The following is a 25,409-nucleotide window of genomic DNA, read 5'->3' as shown; positions in this document are numbered from 1 at the left end:
CCACCACTAAACCAAACCACCATAATGATGTATATCCCTTATTATAATGCTATTCAAAGTATTTTCACTGCTAATAGAAATAACTCCTGTGCTTTCTGTGTTCATCTCCCTGCAAACTCCTGGCCATCACTGATCTTTTTATTGTCTCCATAGTTTTGCATTTTCCAGAATGCCATAGTTGGAATCTATTTTTCTTTTTTGTTCTTTCTCCTTGAAAAGAGAGATTCAAAGCCTTTCTTAGACCACTTATGGCCCACCCACACATGGACCAGACAGGCTCTAGGTGACAAGGACCCCAACCAAATACTGCAGATTTTCTTCCAATACCGAGCCCTGTCCCACTGTCTTGCCCAGCAGCCACGTGAAGGGGTGGGGGGACACATGATGGATGTTTGTAGGAAGGCCACACCTTTTGTGCCCTTTGGTACAATGAATACAGATTCCTGTCTGGTATGTTGTTATCAGACAAGCCATTTCTTCAGGGCCTTGCTCTGAGCACACTCAGCATAGTATTAATATAATATTAACTGAATGAAAATTCCTTATACAGAACAATTAAAATTTGTGAAAGACAGTAACCAAAGGAAAAAAACCCGAGGCAATCCATAATAAAATGCTAAAAATAATCATCTCTGATGGGGGTATCAAAGCTATAGATTATTTTTATGTTCTTTTACTTTTATGGATTTCCTAAAATTAGTAGGTACTTTTTATATGCAGACATATGTTAAATGTGAATCTGTATTTTGTAACTACTGTGAAAAGTTTAAAACAGCAAGTAGCTCTAGAAGACATATAAATAAAAGCAGCATTTCTTTGCTCTACTTTTTTGCTTTCCCAAGTCATCCACTTTCAAACCTTTTAACTGTTTCTTCTGCTGTTTACCTCCATATACAAAATAACCATCATTTAGTTTTTAAGGGATTATTTATTGAATTATTCATGTAGAAAATAGATTGCTTTTTTCATGTCCCTGTCCCCAACCCCACACAAATATTTTCTCTTTTTTCTCCCAACACATTTGTCTCTTATTTAGATTAAATAAGTCATATTTATTTATTTATTGTGAATATTTTGTGTTTATGCAGAGTGGAGTTGTTGTATAGTGTCACATACTATTTCATTCTCTTCCTTGTACAAGTTATTGTTTTCCTTGCAGGCCAATAGTTGATCCCTTTTGTTGTTTTCTTAGGAGCCTATTCCGAAACTGTCAGAGATATAAAGATCTTCTCATGTAATTGAATAAATCAAGTAAGGTCTGAGTTTAAGTTCCTTGGAAATAGAGCTGGTAAACGGGTGTGGATGCATGGGTTTTACTGAGTCAGCACACACAGAAAATGTGGGTTCAATCCCTGGGTTGGGAAGATCCCCTGGAAGAGGAAATGGCGACCCACTCCAGTATTCTTGCCCGAGAAATCCCAGGGACAGAGTTGGATACCCCTGGAGTGACTGAGCATGCACTGTGGCAGTGGGATAGAGCTTCCAATCTCCAGGACCGGATGGCGCCCTCTTGGAGCAGGACAGAAGAAGGGGTGGATGGGTGACCTCACCCTCCACCAGCTGGAGGATGGGTGCACTGGCCCAGTTAAGTGGGCTGGGGCAGGTCCAGAGCATCCAGTGTAGGGAACCTCTCAGCATCTCCTTCCCTCCCTCCCTTCCTTCCTGGCCCCCACACCCGGCCCCATCCTTCTCTTCCTCCTCTTTCCGTCCTCTGCCCTCCGCCTCCCCGTCCTTCCCTCCATCTGTCTGTCTTGGGGCCCTTGTTCCTGGGTGCCCAGATGAAAGGATCTGCAGGTTTTCTCTGGAAGCAGCCAGATTCTTATAGAGTAACCCCTTTTCTTGCCTGAGGCACAGATTCCTTTTTCCCATATTCTTGGACCCTCCAAGGGGGATGGTCTAATGGACCGCATTTTGCAGCACAGGAGCACTCACCTGTCCCATGTTTTTCCACTCTTCTGCAACTGTGTGTGACTTAAGCCCAGTCCTCTGCCAGGCGGCAAGGGGGCTGTAAAGGGGTAGAAATTCTGGGGTCAAATTTCTTCTTAAGTAGACTTTCAACCAGTGCTTCTGCTTTTAGTCCCTCCTCTCTATCTCTGCTTTCAAAAGTAACTGTTTGCCCAACCTGAACCATTCCAGGTTCTGTGATTAAAAAGCTTTATCTTTCTCCCTCTTCCTCTGGATGGCTGTCTTAGCTTTTCCTTTCCCCACTGTGCTTAGTAAGCTGAAATGTGTCCTGCTTTCCAGCTGTAAACCTTCCCTTGACACCGTACCTGCTGTCTTTAGGGTTCATTCCTGTTCTTCCTCATTTACTCTCATTATAGTCAATTTTAGGGGACAAATTTACATTCAATCACCATGCTAAAATAAGACACTGTCATTTGTAAGAAAATGAACTCTTAATCTGCTTGATTTCCACCTATGTTGGCAGAAATTGTAGAACCAATTAGTAGATATATTTTAATTGTATTATGAAGCTCTGCAGATAATTAAGCAAAGTGGAAACAAAAGGCAGCAAAATGAAAATGGTAACATGCCTGTCTTTATTCATGTTTGTGGACTCTTCATTGCTAGACACTTGAATTTGGGGAAATAAGAGGAAATAGCTTTCACTGGCAGAATAGGATTGTTTGAAAAACAAAAAGTGAAAGTGTTAGTCACTCAGTTGTGTCTGACTCTTTGGGACCCCGTGGACTGTAGCCCGCACAGCTCCTCTGTCCATGGGATTCTCCAGGCAAGAATACTGGAGTCGGTTGCCATTTCCTCCTCCAGGGGATATTCCTGACCCAGGGATTGAACCCACATTTCTGGCATTGCAGGCAGATTCTTTACCATTTGAGCCACCAGGGGGTGGTTTATATTTGTGTGTAAAAGGTACACTGTTCCTTTGTGAAATCTGTCAACCTTGTGTCTCTAAAGTAATGTCCTTTGTTTGGGTCCAGGGTGAGATTTTGGGTTCTGAAAACTCTCAGCATGTAGGATTTTGTAACATATGTTATGTGGAGGGTGCACTGTTCCTGTCTCTAGTCCATGCATAAGTAAGTTTCAGTCTTTTATTCCAAGAATAAAAATTTCTGGGCTGCACATTCACTTGTAAAGATATGCCCATAATAAAAAGAAAGTTCTGCCTCCCTGGAGAGTCACTCAGCCAAGGAAGTTCCATTTCTTTGAGGAAGCAAATCCCTTGAGAGAAAGCTTGATGGGGCCAGAATCTAAAAACAAAATTCCTGCTAGAGTACTGACAAGGGCATAGCCCAATGGTCTTGTATTATTATAAATTGATACTGATAGAAACTAAATCTGCTACTAATTTCTCAAGTAATAATTACAGTATTGATTTATAGAATGCTTCACATTTCTCACAATATTATCTGAACAGTTGCTAATTTTATTTTTACTAGAATACTGAGGATGTTAACATGTGGCATTCTTCATCTATAACAGATAAAGCAATTGTGGAGTGAACTGCCAAATGTACAGTATCTATCTGAGCAGCAGACCAGAGTGTAAAACTGACATCCATGAACTGAACCCTGAATTCTCTTAGCTGCACAATTTGGGCTCTCTTTTAATATGCTCTGCACTCATAGATACCTTATATGCTTTGTTCTACAACTGTCTTATGAGGTTTTTTTTTTAAAAAAAGATTTTTGTTTTAAATACTGCAAAAGTCCTTTCAAGCTGACAAAATCAGCTTTGTGTCATTCATTAAATCTATACTTTCTTCTAGTTGGTAGTTGTTAGCAGCTAAACTCCTATTCACTATTTATGTTTCCATAAAGTCTGAATTTTAGACTTCTTGGCGCTTTTTTTTTTTGAGATATGTGTGTCTACCATTGTGGCATTCATTCCTAGTTTTGTGCTCCTCTTCTGTTATCGCCGTCATCCTCCTTATTATTACTATTTTGCCCCTTAACACCTCCAAGCCTCTCTGGACTGAAAGAATTTGGTATAAGCAGTTCCAAGGGAAGCAGAAAAACTCATGTTGACAAGTTTTGCGAGTCGGGGTAGTGGTTGGAGGGACCAGGTCAAACGAGACTTCTGACTGAGCACACGAGGCTCTCTTACTTAGTCGAGGGAGTGTCTCCTTAATCACAAGGCCCACAGGTATTCTCTCTCTCTCTCTTTTTTTTTTTTTTTCTTTTGGCTGCACAGCACTGCATGTGGAATTTCAGTTCCTGGAAAAGGGATCAAATCCTTGTCTCCTGGAGTGGAAGCATGCGATCTTAACCACTGGACCACCCTCCACAGTTAATCTTGTCAACGTTCAGACACCTTGCTGCATATAGTCTCTGAGAGCTACAGAAAAGCAGCAACATGGTTCTGACATTGCTATTGAATAAGCTGTGGGGCCACTTGGCTTGCAAATCCCAGAAATAGATTTTCCAGTAACTGTAGCACCAAAATTACTCCATATATATTACATATTACCAAATAGGTCATGGTATAATTTCTAGCTGCACAAAGAAGTCATTCCATTCTGAAATAATGTCCCTTGTGGTCCTGAAAAATAAACAGGCTTTTAAGTGAAGGAGAGGATGAAATCATCTTCAAATACAGTATTTTCAGCGTTGAGAACAGTTGCAAAATGGCACTGAGAAATTAATGCTGTTGTCCACTGTGAATGATGGCGTCCAGGGTGGAAGGGTTCAGCAACTTGATTCTTAGAGAGTCTGTCCTCATCTCACCTGAGTCCTGACATGCAGTCATTCTCCAAAAGCCTTAGTTGAAATGAGGGCAAAACTAGCAAGATTTTATCTGTCTGGTGGTCAGTGCCTTCCTTGGGATCAATGGAGAAAGCAGGTTGTTGCCTGGTGAATTGTTCCAGGATTTTGAGAAGTGAGTAAACTTACTGACAAGTGATGAGGATTTCCAAGGAGCTCGACAGTCATGTCATTTGGTTGAAAGCCAATAAGGAAGGGGAAACAGTGTATATAGGTGAGGTGGGGCGGCTCCCACATCTGACATCTGATGCAGTTTGGGTCAGTTGACCCTTTGTTTTGACCGAGGGTGATAGAGTTGTTGTTTAGTCACTGAGTCCTGTCTGACTCTTTGCCACCACGTGGGCTGTAACCTGCCAGGCTTTTCTGTCCCTGGGGTTTCCTGGGCAAGAGTACTGGAGTGGGTTGCTATTTCCTGTGAGTGGGAATCATAAAAATAAAATAGAATATATTTCTATTGTTTATATCATACTCAGTCTACGTCAACCTTGAGGTTGATGTCTATTATGAGCCAAAACAAACTGTAAGGATTAAAATATTATATATTCTATTTATTTATTTTTAAATATTTATTTTATATTAGAGTCGAGTCGGCCACGACTGAAGTGACTTAGCAGCAGCAGCAGCATAGTTTATTCATGATTTTAGCCTCGGGTATACAACACAGTGAATCAGTTATACATACACATATATCTACCCTTTTTCAAATTCTTATCCCATTTAGGTTATTACAGAATAATGCGTAGAGTTCCTTGTGTTATACAGTATATTCTAATTGGTTATTTATCTTAAATATAGTAGTGTGTGTGTGTGAATTTCAGACTCTCAATTTATCCCTTCTCCCATCTTTCCCCTTTGGTAAACAGACCTAGAAATTATGTCTTTTTAAAATCTCAGGATATTTTCCATGTTCTAAGTAAAGTAGATGTTTACTAAATACTTGTGTTTTTTTAAGAATTAAAATTTTATTATTTCCTTGAGGGAATAAACAATTTAATGAGATAATTTTGAATGGAAAAGTATATGTTAATTTTAATTTTGTTTTATTGTTTGTATTGGTTTACATTGAATATTTAAAATTAGCCTTGCACTAATTGTGGATATTGCCTCATTATTTTTTATAGCTTTGATAGTGAGTCATTCATGATATAAGAAGCATTTACCCCTTGTGTTTCTTAGTTTCCTCAGGTATAAAATGAGAATATTTGAGGACATGGTAGCTAAGACATTTTCTAGACTATTTTCCATTCTATGTTCATTGAGTTCATGCTAGCCCTAATGCATATGTAATTTCTTCATTTCATAAATATTCTCCTCTCTCAGAATGGAATGGCGTTCTATTATATATTCCTTGTCCCTGTACATTAGATATTTATAAGCTTGTAGCCTCTGTGATGTGCACGTGTTACTAAGGCAATGATTTTGTTCTCAGATACGCTAATACCACAGTGGCTTCTTCTCTATTTAGCACATGGGTCCCTCATGATTAGGCTGAAGTGAATTTCTCCATCTGTTAGTGGCTTATTTAGGTCTCAGGATAGATGTTTCATTTTTACAATTTACTTACCCTCCCCCCCATTTCACTTGTACAATTTACGCCATTAGTGCAAGGACTCGGATGATATTCTGCATTTTCTGTTGATGTTTATGTTGGTTCAGCCCATTATGCCTGATGGACTTCTAAAAGCACTCACTTAACTCCTGCAGAATTGCTTGTGTCTGTTTCTTGAAATGTGAAAACCTGTTTACGCAAGGGATGTGATCCTTTTCTTCCTGCTTTTGCTGTTCTCCTCTCAACACACAAGATAACTTGTCTTTGCCACAATAATTCTGTTTCTCATTTTTATCATCGGCTAAATTCTCGAAAAAGAGGTCTTGGTGGAATTGAGAAACAGTGGTTTGTGTTGTTTGTTCCTTGACATTCTCTCCTTCTCATGCATTGTTTAGCACGGACCCCTTGTTAGAATGAATTTATGTGTGAGTTTTCTCTGTGAACATTGTTTAACCAAGTCAGATATCTATTCTCTGAGAGCACACAGAATACAGTAGGATTGTTTTAAATGCTGGAGCTGGAAAAGTGAGCAGTAATTGTACATTAACCAGCTATCATGTACAGGTTTAACTTTATTTTAATGAACTTAAGTACTAATTGAAGGATGGCCTTTTTAAAAAATCACTTTTTAAGATTGAAGTACATAGTTAATTTACAATGTTGGTTACCTTCAAGTGTACAGCAAACTGATTCAGTTTACTTGTATATATATATATATATATATATATATATATATATACATGTTCAGTTTACATATATACTCAATTTATAGATGTATACAAAATATATTCTTTTTCAGATTCTTTCCCCTTATAGATTATTACAAGACATTGAATATAGTTCTTTGTGCTATACAATAGGTTCTGATTTATCTGTTTTATGCATAGTAGTATGTATAAAACTACATACTGTGTATGTTAACCCCAAACTCCCAAGTTAAAGATGACCTTTTTGATTTGTATAGTTTGTGGTATAATGCCTAGAAAGAACAGAAGACATAATGGAAACAATTTTAAAAAAGCTGATGAAGTTAGCACAAATTTGTTGTGGGTGTTTGATCCCTTTTCTGGACCATGTCCACAAGTTCTGTGTGAAATGCATCAGCTCAGTCAACTCAGTGAAATAGCAGGTCATATTCTTAGCCCATTTTGTATTGTGTTCCCTCTTTGGATGTTCTTATAGTTCTAATAATTGTATTTTCTGAATCACGGATAATTTGATGACAAGGGACAAAAGCTAACTTATTATCTAGAAAAACATCATGGAACCAGATAAAAATCTCATGTAAATTAACCACAAAAAGTTAGCTAGACTTCAAGAGGACTGCAGCACCACTGGGTTTCAGTTCTGTCTTTCAAGGACTCTTCGTTTTGCTTCTTCGTCTGTCTGTTTCATCTCTGTCCCCCTCTGTGGTCTGGGTTTTGCAGGCAATTTGTCACTAGTCTATCAGATTTGCTCCAATGTGCAGTGTTTTTCTCAGAGCAAGACCAGAGGAAGCCCTTCCCAGGGTCTTCTCCAGTTTAACCCCGTCTTAGGCTAGGTTTTGGGAACCTGAGGGTCTCTAATTCTCTGATCTGCTAGCCTCAAGCATCCTACCAGGGCCTATGAAATACTCTTCCTCCTCAGGCACACTCATCTGTGAGCCATCCACGCAGTAGGCATGTACACCCTTGGGCCGTGGCATCGGCTGCGGAGAGAGCTCTGCAAGTAGATGGACCTCGGATGTGTGAGGTCCTGTCTTTATGGACGAAGCTCCATGTGGAAAGAGAAGGGAGGGAGGCCATGATCCAGAGCCACTAGCCAGTTCTTCCTGTATCTGTACATCCTTGCTGAAAATGTTGAGGATTCTGAGAATTCTGTATGTAATTCTGTCATCGTAATGATGTATTTGTCAACATAGGAGGCGAGCACATATTCTTCTAAAAAATGTGTTAGTGTTAGTTGTGTCCGATTCTTTGCAACCTCCCAGACTGTAGCTCACCAGGCTCCTCTGTCCATGGGATTCTCCAGGTAAGAATACTGGAGTGGATTGCCATTCCCTTCTCCAGACGATCTTCCCAACCCAGGGATCGGACCTAGGTCTCCTGTATTGCAGGTAGATTCTTTACTATTTGAGCTACAGGGAAGTCCCAACAATGTGTTAGCTTAATTGTATTACATTTAAGTAGTTAGATCTGTGATATATGGAATTCCATTTGCACTTTTAGCTTGGATCCCACAAATACTGAAGTGGCAACATATTCATATGAATGTCTACAAAACATTCCCCAATAACTGACTTGATCTTTCTGTCACATTTCAAATTCTCTTGGGATAGAAATCAATTTTGCTAACTTGAGTGATGCATTTATGCTTGAAGGTTTCACAGGTACGTCCACCTCAAGTCGTTTAAAGTTAAATGTGTTACCTTTCATTCCTAATAGGGTCTATTCTCAAGTGACGTTCCTACTGAGAGCACTCTGAACCAGACACTTTGGTAGTCAAGGAACAAGAGGATGAGCAGAACTGTACCTGGTCCTTGTTTGGATGCAGTGGAAGAGATAGGGTCCATGTATGGATGGGGAAGCCCCATCAACTACTTTGTCACCAATTCCCAGATCTTCAGTTTATTCATTATTTAGCATCTTTACCCTACTCATGGCCCATCAGGTATCAAGCCTGGTTTGTTGCAGCCTGGTGGAGCAGAGATCAGAACCTGCCCCATGAATCAAGGGTGCGGCAAACCCCGCCCACCTGATTGTCCTAGTGAGCATGCCAAAGGGCCATTCTTGGGGCTGGACATGCTCTCTGATTCGATTCACTGCCTGCCCCTGCGTCTGTCTCCACGGAAACAAAACAGGATGTTTCTGATCAACAGCAGAGCCTTAACTTGATTCCCTCTTTATGGTGCACTGATCAGACTCCCCGGGATAGCCGTCTCCTGACGATCTCATGTGACTTCTGCCAATAGAAGTGCCGACTGAAAGGGGACATTTGGCTTCCTGCCATGGAGAGCAGGAGGGCCCCTGACTCCCCGCTTGCCAAATTATATGTTCTGTCTTTTAATCATGCGCTTGTCCCCGATTCAGGTCTTTCTCGCCCACTGAGCTGGACGCAGCAGCGCTGGTTCATCCTTACTTCTTAATTATTTTTCTATTTGTTGACTTTATTTATCCATTCTGTCACTGATTTAATTCCATCTTAGTTACCTTCTCCCACCTGGAAAGCTTGAGCTTTTGTCTAGTATTTCTGTCTTTAGTCTTATTTTTCTCTATTATATTAAAAATGTTGTCACCTTTTTTACTTGATTGTTAATTCATCAGTCCTTGCATGCTGGCTCCTGTTTCCTCACTGCCCTCACTCACCCATGCCCTTTCAAGACAAACACTAACTTCTTATGGAACAGTTGAATTTACCATGGGAGAAAGGCCTTCTGTGAAGAGTTTTGAACTTACCTTCTTCCTGTATTGTTCTCCACTCAATTAGAATAAGAAGTGTCAACAACCAGCCTCTTTCTTCTGTTCCTTTGCTCCAGATATTTTCTCTGCCTACCACACCCTTTCTCGAGAAAATTAGAGTTCTTCTAGTCTCACCCACCCCTTGCCCCAAACATACACACAGTGTGGTTGGGTGCTTTTGTTACAAACACTCATGCATATGACTATCAGAGCATCTACCTAAAGTAGTTACTAGAGCCCTCCCTCTCTCTCTGTCCCCCACCTCTCTCTCCCTCTCCCTTCCTCCCTCCTGAAGGTAATCATTCCACCAGATTTTAACTACTCAAAGGAAGCATTATTTTAGTCATAAAATATGACATAAAATTTTAGTCATCAATAAATATATTAACTAAACCCAAAAGATTGATTTGTGGTTTCTCTGGCTTAACCTATCAAAGTTCTCTTTTTTCTTTTTAAAGATTGATCTTTTTGTTCTTGTTCATCTTGTAGCCCCTGTTGTACACTTTTCTAGAGGAAGCACTTATGTCTCTAAGACAAATCCTAAAATAGTGTTGCTTTGAATTCAAGCCGAATAAAAAAGGCCAAATTTTTTACCTGAATCCTTGCACTTACAACTGAGGGAACTGGAGCTATTCATCCCTGACATACAGTCATATAAAAACTCTTCATCACCAAATGTATTTTAACAGCAAATAGGGATTTTTATTTTAAGTAGTGAAAGATGACTTCTATTCTAAGTTTATACCATCACAAGAATAAAGGAATGGCCTGGTGAAATGATCTGTAGGTATGTAGAAGATTACTGAGTGGAATTCCAAATACCTTGACTCCCATGGTGTATACGTTATGAAACAAAAGGAAGCCAGCTACACTGGGAAGGATACAGAAGTGATATTGGCATATCTAAGATCCAAAAGTTCATTGTGTCTTGTATTACTCATACAAATTAAGTAAATAGCAGCATGGTTTATCCATGCAACTTGGCCACTTCAATCCAGTGGATAGATCACAAATCTTTCAATACAGACTTTCTAATTCTCCTTTGATTTTTTTTCTTTGATCAGTGGGATATCTTTGAAGTGTGCTATTTAGTTTTGAAATGCTTGGATATTTTCTATGTTTCTGTTATTTCTAATTTAATTCTGTTTGTTAAGATAATGCATATTGTATAATTATAATTTTATTGAGATGTAATTTCTTGCCCAGAATATGTTCTTCTAGTACAGAATGTGTTAGATAATAGGAATACAAAAATGAAATAGAAATCATTAAGTAATTCACATTATTTTTTGCCTAATAGACATGTTTATAAATTATAATACAATGCAAAAATGTAAAAAAATATATATGGAAGACTACTGCAGTTTAGCTAAGCAAGAGGTTATGGTTTAGAGATACTAATCATTCTGTTGGCAGAAAAACAAAGAACAGGACCCTGGCAAGATGCATTACATTTATTGTAACCTTGGGAGTTATTGTTTCTCTCTTATAAAGATTGAGGAATGAGTGGAGTCAGGTTATAGGCCCAGGGGATAATTTTAAGAGATGGCAATTAGATAGTATCATTAAATCTGGGCCAATAGAATTTAAAAAAAAATACATCTTCATTGGCTTCTCTAGCAATCTGAAGACTTTAAAATTCATGTAGATGAAAATTTTAATTAAACTTCATTGTAGTCTATCATTAGACCAAGCCTCCCTGGGCCCAGAACTCCCTTGTTGAATGCTGATACACAGGATCTTAATGAGAGGGAACTTGTCGATCTGGGAAGGATTGCAGTTGTGAAAGTCTGTGTCTGACTCTTGGAGTGTGCACCAATCCATAGCAGATGATGCTTGTGTGCAACTGATATCTCCTAACCAGGAGCATGCAGACAAAGAACTCATGAGCTCCGGAGAATAATAATATCATTTTGTCTTTATTGAATGCTGTCTCTGAGGAACTAAAGTGATTTACAAGAATTATCTCATTAGTTCATATAATACTCTTTTGAATCAAGTAGATATTGTCTTTGTTTTTGAATAGAATTCTCTAGGTACAACCTGGAAAATTTGATTAGATAGGCGAGCTGGATTTATAACATCCCAATCTAAGAAAAACTATCTTTCAAATGTTGAAAGTATTATTAACATTCAAAAAACATGTTTATAAATTATAAAGTTTTTAGAGCACAATAAGCCAGCTGTATCCAGAGGTGATTCTGACAAGGTATGTTTTTTAAAAACTCAAGTTATGTAGATTCTCTGTTAAATGCAACAAATATATTTGGAAAATCTGCCAAATGAGAGAAAGATCAAAGCATGATGTCATTTGCAGAGAGATTTTGATCTTAAAAAATAAGTATATATACCTAAGTATAGAATCAGAGAAAGCAATGGCACCCCACTCCAGTATTCTTGCCTGGAAAATCCCATGGACAGAGGAGCCTGGTTGGCTGCAGTCCATGGGGTCGTTAAGAGTCAGGCACGACTGAGTGACTTTACTTTCACTTTTCACTTTCATGCATTGGAGAAGGAAATGGCAACCCACTCCAGAATTCTTGCCTGGAGAATCCCAGGGACAGAGGAGCCTAGTGGGCTGCTGTCTATGGGGTCACACAGAGTCAGACACGACTGAAGCGACTTAGCAGCAGCAGCAGCAAGTATAGCATATATGTATGTGTCTATTATATATATATATATGCTATATACATACATCTCTATACCTCTGTCTGTCTCCCTATTCACCTGTCTCCCTACCTACCTACGTATCCCCAAACTGAATATGGCACAGATAAAGTTTTTATCTCTCAGGGATGAATAGGATACTCTAAGCAGATAATTTTAGGGGAAGGTTGACTATAAACATAGTTTCCTATTATATGCTAAATGAAATGCAAGTCCTGGCTGTGACCTGCAAAACTCTGCATGGTTGCTTTGGTTACGAGACAGTCATCAGATGAACTCTTTCATTTTCATCTCATGATCAAACTTTTGATTCCTTTCCCACATCCCTGGGTTCAGCTGATGACCTTGCCCCTTCTTTCAGTAAGCAGCTGAAGGCAGTAGAGCATTGCCGAAAGCTGTGGCTCTCCAATGTGTGGACATCTCCCCGCCTGTCCTCACACATGCAGGCTCCTCTGTCTGGATGCAGATGAACCGACTGGACTCCAGCCCCTCCAGCCCCCATCAGTTGTGTTTTGGATCCTGTCCCCCATCACCTACGCATGGCTGTGCCTCAGGAGCCCTCATCTGCTGGTGCATCTAGGCTTCCTTCTGCACTGAATCAGAAATCAAACATGCTCTTACTTCTCCCATTTCAAAAAGTATTCTGGATGCTACTGATTTATTCTCTTGTGTTTATAACAAAAGTCTTCTGAGGAGTGGACTGTGCTAGCTGTCAATGATTATTTCCTATCCTTCAAGTCTCCCTTCACACTGCTCTATGCTAGTTGATATTGTGAAGGTAAGCAGCGATTTACAGACTGTTCCATCCAGGGCCCTCTCCTCAGTCCACAACTCCCTTGATTATCAACAGCATTAGACCCAGTGAATAACTCACTCTTTTTTAAAAACATATCAAAACATACTCACTGGTTTTTCTCCTCTGGTTTTCCTCCTTTTCACTAGCTGGCCTCTTTCTTCTCTGCATTATCCTCTGGGCTTTTCAAATTACTTAGCATGGTGGTAGGGGTTGGCATTTCATTTTTTTTTTTTTGCCTATTGCGTAAAGTCCGATGATGTAAAGAACAATATATCATAGGAACCTGGAATGTTAGGTCCATGAATCAAGATAAATTGGAAGTGGTCAAACAGGAGACGGCAAGAGTGAACATCGACATTTTAGGAATCAGTGAACTAAAATGAACTGGAATGGGTGAATTTAACCCAGATGACCAGTATATCTACTACTGTAGGCAAGAATCCCTTAGAAGAAATGACGTAGCCCTCATAGTCAACAAGAGTCTGAAATGCAGTACTTGGATGCAATCTCAGAAATGACAGAATGATCTCTGTTCATTTCCAAGGCAAACCATTCAATAGCACAGTAATCCAAGTCTATGCCCCAACCAGTCATGCTGAAGAAGCTGAAGTTGGATGGTTCTATGAAGACCTATAAGACCTTCTAGAGATAACATCCAAAAAAGATGTCCTTTTCATTATAGGGGGCTGGAATGCAAAAGTAGGAAGTCAAGAGATACCTGGAGTAACAGTCAAGTTTGGTTTTGGAGTATAGAATGAAGCAGGGCAAAAGCTAACAGAGGTTTGCCAAGAGAACACACTGGTCATAGCAAACACCCTCTTCCAACCACACAAGAGAAGACTCTACATGTGGACATCACCAGATGGTCAACACCAAAATCAGATTGATTATATTCTTTGCAGCCAAAGATGGAGAAGCTCTACACAGTCAGCAAAAACAAGACCAGAAGCTGACCATGGCTCAGATCATGAACTCCTTATTGCCAAATTCAGACTCAAACTGAAGAAAGTAGGGAAAACCACTAGACCATTCATGTATGACCTAAATCAAATCCCTTATGATTATACAGTGGAAGTGACAAACAGATTCAAGGGATTAGATCTGATAGACAGAGTGCCCGAAGAACTATGGACAGAGGTTCATGATATTGTGCAGGAGGCAGTGGTCAAGAAAATCTCCAAGAAAAAGAAATGCAAAAAGTCAAAATGGCTGTCCGAGGAGGCCTTACAAAGAGCTGTGAAAAGAAGAGAAGTGAAAAGCAAAGGAGAAAAGGGAAGATATACCCATTTGAATGCAGAGTTCCAAAGAATAGCAAAGAGAGATAAGAAAGCCTTCCTAAGTGATCAATGCAAAGAAACAGAGGAGAACAATAGAATGGGAAAGACTAGAGATCTCTTCATGAAACCTAGAGATACCCAGGGAATATTTCATGCAAAGGTAGGCACAATAAAGGACAGAAATGCTATGGACGATATAAGAAGAGGTGGCAACAATACACCGAAGAACTACACAAAAAGGATCTTCGTGACCCAGATAACCATAATGGTGTGATCACTTACCTAGAACCAGACATCCTGGAATGTGAAGTCAAGTGGGCCTTAGGAAGCATCACTGCAAACAAAGCTAGTGGAGGTGATGGAATTCCAGTTGATCTATTTCAAATCCTAAAAAAATATGCTGTTAAAATGCTGTACTCAATATGCCAGCAGTGGCCACAAGTTGGAAAAGATTAGTTTTCATTCCAATCCCAAAGAAAAGCAATGCCAAAGAATGTTCAAACGACTGCACAATTGCACACATCTCACATGCTAACAAAGTAATGCTCAAAATTCCCCAAGTCAGGCTTCAACAGTATATGAATCGTGAACTTCCAGATGTTGAAGCTGGATTTAGAAAAGGCAGAGGAACCAAAAGTCAAATTGCCAACATCCATTGCATCACTGAAAAAGCAAGAGAATTCCAGAGAAATGTCTACTTTTGCTTTATTGACTACAGCAAAGCCTTTGACTGTGTGGATCACAATGAACTGTGGAAAATTCTTCAAGAGATGGGAATACCAGACCACCTTACTTGCCTCCTGAGAAATCTGTATTCAGGTCAAGAAGCAACAGTTAGAACTGGACATGGAACAACAGACTAGTTCCAAATTGGGAAAGGAGTACGTCAAGGCTGTATATTGTCACGCTGCTTATTTAACTTATATGCAGAGTACATCATGAGAAACTCTGGGCTGGATGAAGCACAAGCTGAAATCAAGATTGCTGGAAAAAATATCAATAACCTCAGATATGCAGATGGCACCACCCTTATTGCAGAAAGCGAAGAAAAACTAAAGAGCCTCTTGATGAAAGTGAAAGAGGAGAGTGAAAATGTTGGCTTAAAACTCAACAATCAGAAGTCTAAGATCATGGCACCCAGTCCCATCCCTTCATGGCAAATAGATGGGGAAACAATGGAAACAGTGACAGACTTGATTTTCTTGGGCTCCAAAATCACTGCAGATGGTGACTGCAGCCATGAAATTAAAAGATGATTGCTCCTTGGAAGAAAAGCTATGACAAACCTAGACAGCATATTAAAAAGCAGAGACATTACTTTGCCAACAAGGGTCCATCTAGTCAAAGCTATAGTTTTTCCAGTAGTCATGTATGGATGTGAGAGTTGTACTATAAAGAAAGCTGAGTGCTGAAGAATTGATGCTTTTGAACTGTGGTGTTGGAGAAGACTCTTGAGAGTCCCTTGGACTACAAGATCAAACCAGTCAATCTTCAAGAAAATCAGTCCTGAATATTCATTAGAAGGACTGATGCTGAAGCTGAAACTCCAATACTTTGACCACCTGATGTGAAGAACTGACTCATTGGGAAAAATTCCAATGCTGAGAAAGATTGAAGGCAGGAGGAGAATGGGACAACCGAAGATGAGAAGGTTGGATGGCATCACCGACTTTATGGACATGAGTTTGGGTAAGCTCCAGGAGTTGTTGATGGACAGGGAAGCCTGGTGCTCTGCAGTCCATGGGGTTGCAAAGATTCGGACATGACTGAGCAACTGAAGTGGCTGCATTAAAACATGTCAAAAGTATTCACCGTTTCTGGTCTTTAACAAGCATAACTTGATTTGTTTTGATACTGCAGTTGTAGTTTTGTTTCAGTGAAAGTCTCTGCTTATCTCACCTAGTAAGTGCTTAGAGAAGACCTGGTCAGACAGGGAACCAGTGACCCTCTGACTGGATGTACTCACCACGGGCTTAACAGTGAGGGCTCACAGTGTGCCCCTCACCTTTTGCCTTAACACAGTTCAGCTTAGCATTGTCATGTTGCGATGAGAAGTGCCCAGCTTACATGCTAAACCAGATGCTAGAGTAACGCCTAGGGTGACTCAAGAAACACCCAGTGCTCTTGTGATTCCAAAACCCTGTGCTCACACAACATGCCTGGAAACCTCTGCAGTAGGCGTGTGGGGAGACCTCAGTGGTGGGTAATCATCCCCCGGCAACAGCGAGCTGGCACCTCTGAGCAGCTGCAGAAGGACCATGAGCAAAGCTGCCTTCCGGAGAGTCTAAAGTGGAGGACAGTCTGAAAGGAAAAACGATTTAATCCTGGGGTCCTAGAGCTTGGGAAAGAGATCAGATCTCTGAGTACTGATTTGGGGGCCATCAGGGTGTAAAAATAATCTCTGATGTTTCAGGGAGAGTAGGGAAGCAGGGGACACTGGGGGCAAGGTGGGAGGTGGGTGCTAGTCCATGGGTAGGAGTTTGAAAGCATTGCCTTGAGGCAGTGGTTGAGCTTACATTAATGACGTTGAATGATTCAGAGCACTGCTGCCCTCTTAGGAATCTTTTAAAAAAATCAGGTAAAACTCTACCTCACACCAGATGAATTGGACTTTGAATTGATATTCTTTCAGGGACACTTAGGAATAGTTCTGAATCTTTCAAAAATCACAGACTCATTGAAGATTTAGTGAAACCTCTGGGTCTTTCCCTGGAAAAATGAAAGTGAGCAAGCAGATATAATTCTGAAATAAAGAAAAAAAAGGCCACCTGGGTACTAGTTATTTTTTACAGTGGAAGATAAGGTTGGTGATTTGTTATATTCCATTGGAGTTTTTTGCTGCTGCTTTCTTAAATTCTCTTGAGATTGTTTTTGTTTTGGTGAAACAGTGTTGACTCAGAGTTAAGGTTGCTAAGTTCTGATTTGCAGTTTCATCACTGCCTTTTGTGATTCTGTCCTTTGTTGTGTTTTGGAGGGAACAGGAGAATGTGTTGAGTTGGAGCAATGTGCTCATAAACTGATAAAGTGAACAAATGTTAATAACACTGTCCAATATAATGGAATCATTCTGCCTTTTGTAGCTCATTTTACTGAGCTAGGAGGGAATATTTTAATATTTTAAGAGCATTTAAAGTATTGTCTCTTAAAACTTCAGACATGTGGGTAAACAACACTATTTGATAGAATGCCTTTAGTAGTATTTTTTAAAAGATTTTAAAGATTTTTAAAGATTTTAAAGTAACAAATTGGCTTTACTTCTCTTTTTCCAAATAAGAATGAGAGCCAAATATATTTCAGCATGTTTCTGGGTAAGATTTAAAATGACATGAAAAGTATGTTTATAATGAATATCTATTTCAGATGGCAACAAACATCCAGAGAAGGGCAGAGGGAAAGATGAGGGCAAGACCAATGTCAAAATTCAAGGCAGTATAGGTAAACTGAGAACTTGATCTCAGCATCTGATCTTGAAGGATGCAGTATTGGAGATGGCTCTTTGGATTTCAGGCAGTCACTGTCAGCAGACTCAACTGAGGTAAAAGTTGAACTTCTTTGTTAGATATAAGGAAAAATACTGCTGCCATTAAATCCATTAAAGAATATAAAACATTAGCTAAGTTTAAGGATGGAGCGCTTCCCTGGTGACTCAGATGGTAAAGCATTTGCCGGTAATGCAGGATACCTGGGTTTGATCCCTGGGTTAGGAAGATCTCCTGGAGAAGGAAATGGCAAGCCACTCTAGTACTCTAGCCTGGAAAATTCCATGGATGGAAGAGCATGGTATGCTACAGTCCATGGGATCAAAAAGAGTCAGACATGACTGAGCAACTTCAAGGATAAAGGCTAGATTTGTTGTTGTTCAGTTGTTCAATTATATCCACTCTTTGTGACCCCGTGGACTGCAGCATACCAGGCTTCCCTGCCCTTCACTGTCTCCTGGAGTTACTCAAATATGTCCACTGGGTCAGTGATGCCATCCAACCATCTCATCCTCTGTCACCCTTCTCCTCCTGCCCTCAATCTTCCCCAGCAACAGGGTCTTTTCCAATGAGTCAGTTCTTTGCATCAGGTGGCCAAAGTATTGGAGCTTCAGCATCAATCCTTTCAATGAATATTCAGGACTGATTTCCTTTAGGATGGACTGATTTGATCTCCTTGCAGTCCAAGGGACTCTCAAGAGTCTTATCCAACACCACAGTTCAAAAGCATCACTTCTTCAGTGCTCAGCCTTATCTGTGAACACATCTCTTGTGAACAACAACTCTCACATCTGCATGTGACTACTGAAAAAAACATACTTTGACTATATGGACCTTTGTTGGCAAACTGATGTCTCTGCTTTTTAATATGCTGTCTAGGTTTCTCATGGCACTTCTTCCAAGGAGCAGGCATTTTTAAAATTTCATGCCTGCAGTCACCATCCACAGTGATTTTGGAGCCCAAGAAAATACAGTCTGTCACTATTTCCATTGTTTCCCCATTATTTGCCTTGAAGTGATGGGACTGGGTGCCATGATGTTAGTTTTCTGAATGTTGAGTTTTAAGCCAGCTTTTTCACTTTCCTCTTTCATTCTCATCAAGAGGCTCTTTAGTTATTCTTCGATTTCTGCAATAAGGGTGGTGCCATCTGCATATCTGAGGTTATTTATATTTCTCCCAGCAGTCTTGATTCCAACTTGTGGTTCACCAGTCTGGCACTTTGTGTGATGTATGCTGCATATAAATTCAATAAACAGGGTGACAATATACAGACTTGATGTATTCCTTTCCGGATTTGGAACCAGTCTGTTGTTCCATGTCCAGTTCTAACTGTTGCTTCCTGACCTGGATACAGATTTCTCAGGAGGCAGGTAAAGTGGTCTGGTATTTGCATCTCTGTAAGAATTTTCCATAGTTTGTTGTGATCCACACAGTCAAAGGCTTTAGTGTAGTCAATGAAGCAGAAGTAAATGTTTTTCTGGAATTCCCTTGTTTTTTTTTTTTTTCATTTATTTTTATTAGTTGGAGGCTAATTACTTTACAATATTGTAGTGGTTTTTGCCATACATTGACATGAATTCCCTTGGTTTTTCTATGATCCAGTAGATGCTGGCAATTTGATTTCTTGTTCTTCTACCTTTTCTAAATCCAGTTTGTACATCTTGAAGTTCTCAGCTCACTACTCTGTTATTAAAAAACAAAACAAAACAAAACTTGAGGGGAATGAGGAGAAGGCATTGCCATCGCCACCTGGTGGTTATAAAGCTGGATTGCAAGAAAGAGTGCATGGGCGGAAACTTCAGAAGGATTCACTTGATAACTTGGAGGTTATTAAACACGAAGGGTGATTTGTAAAAGGCTCAGTAAGTTAGAGTTACACAGCTAGTAGATGAAAGGGTGAATATCTTTCAAACATTTCAAGTCCTAACACCATGCCGGTTGATTTGGGAGTGTCAACCCCTTCCATCTCCTAGCTGTGTGACTCTAACTTCCGGAGCCTTAGCTCCTCGTGGGTAAGTTGAGGATAACACTATCTATTCACAGGTTTTCTTTGTGATTAATAGGGTAACACATTCAAAACACTTTCTACAGTTCCTTTCTTGATAAGTATAAGTTTAAAAGCTATTCAATTACTCATAAACGACCATTCCCCTCCCCCACCTTTGTTCAACTCTTCAAGACAAATAGAATGATTTATATACCTTGTATTTACATATTATAAAGGACTAAATAAAACATAACAGCTGCATGAATTAAAATGATTCCTGGTGTTTGAAACCAAAAAAAAAAAAAAAAAGGCTTTTTCTTTATTTTAAATATCAAATTAACTCATCTCCCATTTACTCACACACACATTTATTCATATACACATTTTAAGATTGTAGTGGGAGACAGCTGTGTTATTATGCTAGCCATATGTGGCACACAAAAGTGGAGATTATAAAAGACATTGAAGGCGAATTGTTTTTGGTACTAATTCTTAGAAAAAATTACATTTTAAGACACAAGCCCAGAGTGCAGTACAGGTGGGCAACTAGCATCTTTCTTCCTTAGGGGGAGATCCAAATATTTTATTAATAACCAACCTAGGTTTGGGCTTCCCAGGTGGCTCAGTGGTAAAGAACCTGCCTGCCGGTGCAGGAGATTCAAGAGACTTGGGTTCAACCTCTGGGTGGGAAGGATTCCCTGGAGTAGGAAATGGCAACCTATTCCAGTATTCTTGACTGGGAAATTACATGGACAGAGGAGCCTGGCTGGGTACAGCCCTCAGAGTTGAAAATAATTGGACATGACTTAATGTGCATGTTTGTGTATGTGCATGCATGCGTGCACACACACACACACACATACACACACCCAGCCTTCTACAAACCCAAATGAAACACTAGATAAACCTGTCCTTATTTATAAATAAATATAGTAAAATGATAAAACATGCTATAAATAGGTTACAGATTTTGAATTTCAAACTTTGTATTTACAAAAAGAGATTTTGAGTCATCCTAAATGAATTTTATCCAAAACTGTCTAATAAGAAAGCAAAGAAAAATTATTCATACATTTAAGGACCTTTTTCTATTAATGAGCATTTTTATATTTCACATTAGAGCTATTTGCCAGAGAGAAGGTACTCTGTATTCAGTTAAACTTTTATAGTTTAAACACTTATATGCATTTTAATTTCTTCACAGAGTGCAGATAACAATGTGACAAATGTTTAAAATGTTTGAAGAAAAATTAACTTAGTGTGTTCTGAAATTAATAATTTTTTCTGAAATGAACATGAAAATGTACTCAAAATTCCAGGTATACTTCCCTTAAAATAAATCAGGGCATATATGACTGAAGAAGTTCTCTGTACCAAATTTAAAGAACAGAATCTATATTTTCTTAGTAGATACTTTCACCTATATATCTCCTAGATATTGACCATGTTCCAAGCCAATTTTATTCTCTTTGCACCAAAACCTGGAATCATTCCTGCCTCTTCGACTTACTATCCATCATTCCAGAGAACAATGTATCATCTTCTATTCCTCCATCCTTCCCTCTTACCTACATCTAATAAATCATCAGAACACAGACCTTACCTTCTGAACAGCTTTTAAACTCATCCTTGTCTCCTGCACAGTTTCTCCTCCACGCTCACCCTCAGGTTCACTCAGCTAATTTCACAAATGTGGCAAACACTCCCCTTGCCTGTGATTGCTTCCTCGTTCAATCCATAACCCACAGTTACAACAGTTCACTTTCTAAAATGCAGTGCTGACCTATTCATACCTTGCTTTCGCCTCTCTGTGACCTCTTTGTCCACAGGGTAGGACGAAGCCCCTCATCAGAGACCCTGTCATGAGTACCTGTGATGCGGCCCCAGTGCATTCCTTCCACTCTTCATGCTTTGTGTCTAGGCAACATCACAGGATGCTGGTATCACCTTGTTCACATTAAAAACACACTTCCTTCCTTCATCTTGGGTGGCTGCTTCTCCTTCATTGGCTGTTGAATTAATATGCATTATTTAAAATCCAACTTGAATGACAAAAGTAAACAAAATTGGCTGGAAGAGTTGTCTCTCCTGATTCTTTTTGCCTAAGTGGGCCCATTTTCCTCACCCAAAGAAACTTCTACAGTTTACGCATGCTTCTATTATTTCCTTTAACAAGATATGTTGTAAAATCTTTGCCTGTTTTCCTTAAAAAAATGTAAGCTCCATATAGAAGGACAGAGCTCCTCCACTCTGGCAGCTTGCAGTGGGTTCTGTATGCTGGTAACGATCTTATGGGTTCTCTTCTGAGCATAATTTGAAAGCCTTCTTTGTGACTTTCAGACTTGGCTTGCCTGGCTCCCCATCATTCAGTGAGATCTACCTTTAGGCCATTTGAAACAATAGGTTTAAGGGGTAAAACAATGCCCTCGATCTTGTAACTCTTGATAAAAACGTAAGTATTAAGAAAGTCAGAAATAGCTGTGTATGTTTCAGACTCTTATTGGAAGTAGGTTGTCAGCATTGAGTGAACAGGGGTATCACTGCAGAGGCAGGAATAAGCACACCCCTGTTGGTTCATGCCCTCGTGCTTGTAAGAATATTACTTCCATATTGATAAGCATTAGGAATATCATTTCATTAATTTCCCATTGGATTACTAGTCCTAGAATTCATGTGTGATTCAAATTGACTTCCAACACATCCAGTGGTCCAACTTGCAGCACTGTTTAATAAGTGGATTTTAATCCAGTTGTGAGATTGGAGTCAGGTCATTAGGTAATGTGGTATAATAACTAAGGAGCTAGAGTAGTCAACATTGATGAGGTGTTTTCTGTCTTCAACAAGTAACCTTCTTAGCCCCCTCTGTATAGTCAGAGTAGGGCCTTTTCTCTGTTCACCCATCCATTCATACTCTGGTCAGCATGTTAACATAGACACACATAGCAATTCATACAACACTTCATGTTTGTTTTGTGTGTGTGTCATGTGTGGGCACATGGGCACACATATATTGCTTTTGCTGTTGTTGTTCAGTCACTAAGTCATGTCCAACTCTGTGCAACCCCATAGACAGAAGCCCACCAGGCTCCCCTATCCCTGGGGTTCTCCAGGCAAGAACACTGGAATGGGTTGCCATTTCCTTCTCCAATGCGTGAAAATGAAAAGTGAAAGTGAAGTCGCTCAGTCATGCCCGACTCTTAGTGACCCCAAGGACTGCAGCCTACCAGGCTCCTCCGTCCATGGGATTTTCCAGGCAAGAGTACTGGAGTGGGGTGCCATTGCCTTCTTAGGTTTCCACAAAAACATGACCTTTTTTTTATCATAATCTCTACCTATAGGAAAACATACTTTGCATTTTATGGTAAACATCATAAACAATAAATACTGCATTTTTAAAACTGTTATGGTGCTCCAATGTTTATGTGAAGAGTGTAATTCAACAATTATTCAAAAGTTTATCTCAAGTTCTTTGCTCAGTTCTGCTCTCATGAAATTGATCTAGTTTGTCAAGGTTTCTTCCTAAAATTTGATACAAAGTCTAAAATGTCATATTCTACTGAAAGATGAAGGACCAACTCTCAATTCTTCGGTTGTTGATGCAGTTTGCATTTCTATGAATGCATTCTAAAAATCATTGTATACAATATTATGTTAGTTTCTTGACATTTGCATACATTAGGAAATGATCACCACAGAAAGTCTAGTAACCATTTGTTCACATATAAATTTTGTTCAATCACTCAGGCGTGTCCAGCTCTTTGTGACCCCATGGACTGGAACACGCCAGGCTTCCCTGTCTTTCACTATCTCCCAGAGTTTTCTCAAACTCATGTCCATTGAGTCAGTGATGCCATCCAACCATCTCATCCTCTGTCATCCCCTACTCCTCCTGCCTTCAATCTTTCCCAGTATCACAGTCTTTTCCATTGAGTCAGATTTTCCCATCAGATGTCCAAAGTATTGGAGCTTCAGCTTCAGCATTAGTCCTTCCAATGAATATCCAGGGTTGATTCCCTTTAGGATAGACTGGTTTGATCTCCTTGCTGTCCAAGGGACTCTTAAGAGTCTTTGCCAACAACACATTTCAAAAGCATCAGTTCTTCAGTGGCCAGCCTTGTTTATGGTCCAACTGTCACATCCGTACATGACTATTGGAAAAACCATACCCTTAACTATATGGAGCTTTGTCAGCAAAGTAATGTCTCTGCTTTTTAAAATGCTGCTTAGGTTGGTCATAGCTTTTCTTCCAAGGGGGAAAGCATCTTTTAATTTCATGCCTTCAGTCACCATCCACAGGAATTTTGGAGCCCAAGAAAATACATTCTGTCACTGTTTCCATTTTTCCCCATCTATTTGCCATGAACTGATGGGACTGGATGCCATGATCTTAGTTTCTTGAATGTTGAGTTTTTAGATAGCTTTTTCACTCTTCTCTTTCACCCTCATCAAAAGGCCGTTTAGTTCCTTTTTTGCTTTCTGCCATTAGAGAGGTGTCATCTGTGTATAGGGCTTCTCTTAAAGCTCAGTTGGTAAAGAATATGCCTGCGATGCAGGAGACCCCAGTTCAATTCCTGGGTCAGGAAGATCCACTAGAGAAGGGATAGGCTACCCACTCCAGTATTCTTGGGCTTTCCTTGTGGCTCAGCTGGTAAAGAATCCATCTGCAACGAGGGAGACCTGGGTTCAATTCCTGGGTTGGGAAGATCTCTTTAGTTCCTCTTTGCTTTCTGCCATTAGGGTGGTGTCATCTGCATATCTGAGGTTATTGACATTTCTCCCAGCAATCTTGATTCCAGCTTGTGCTTCATCCAGCCCAGCATTTCTCATGACGTACTCTGCATATAAGTTAAACAACCAGGGTGACAATATACAGCCTTGACATACTGCTTTCCCAATTTGGAACCAGTCTGTTGTTCCATGTCTGGTTTTAACTGTTGTTTACTGACCTGCATACAGGTTTCTCAGGAGGCAGGCAAGGTGGTCTGGTATTCCTATCTCTCTAAGAATTTTCCACAGTTTGTTGTGATCCACACAGTCAAAGGCTTTAGTGTAGTCAGTGAAGCAGATGTAGATATTTTTCTGGAATTCTCTTGCTTTTTCTATGATCCAGTGGATGTTGGCAATTTGATTTCTGATTCCTCTGCTTTTTCTAAATCCAGCTTGTACATCTGGAAAATCTCAGTTCACATACTGCTGAAGCCTAGCTTGGAGGATTTTGAGTATTACCTTGCTATCATGTGAAATGAGTGTAATTGTGTGGTAGTTTGAACATTATTTGACATTGCCCTTCTTTGAATTGGAGTGAAAACTGACCTTTTCCAGTCCTGGGGCCCCTGCTGAGTTTTCCAAATTGCTTCAATATTGAGTGCAGCACTTCAACAGCACCATCTTTTAGGATTTGAATTAGCTTTATTACAATATTAGAAACCATATTTCTCATGCTGTACATTTCATCACCCTGACTTATTTATTTAATAATGGAGGGTGTGCCTCTT

At 39.7% G+C, this 25,409-nt stretch overlaps 1 non-coding gene across 1 annotated transcript; it reads right to left on the bottom strand.

Moving 5' to 3' along the window:
• Positions 1-375: 375 nt before the first annotated feature.
• Positions 376-504, bottom strand: LOC122453470. The gene has a single exon (XR_006273088.1). It is a non-coding gene; the product is annotated as a small nucleolar RNA SNORA11 (small nucleolar RNA).
• Between the last annotated feature and the right edge of the window lie 24,905 nt (positions 505-25,409).

Source organism: Cervus canadensis, chromosome 14, assembly GCF_019320065.1.
Source record: "Cervus canadensis isolate Bull #8, Minnesota chromosome 14, ASM1932006v1, whole genome shotgun sequence".
Lineage (NCBI taxonomy): Eukaryota > Metazoa > Chordata > Mammalia > Artiodactyla > Cervidae > Cervus > Cervus canadensis.
Note: the sequence above shows the minus strand (reverse complement) of the source record. Positions and strands in the feature narration are given on the sequence as shown.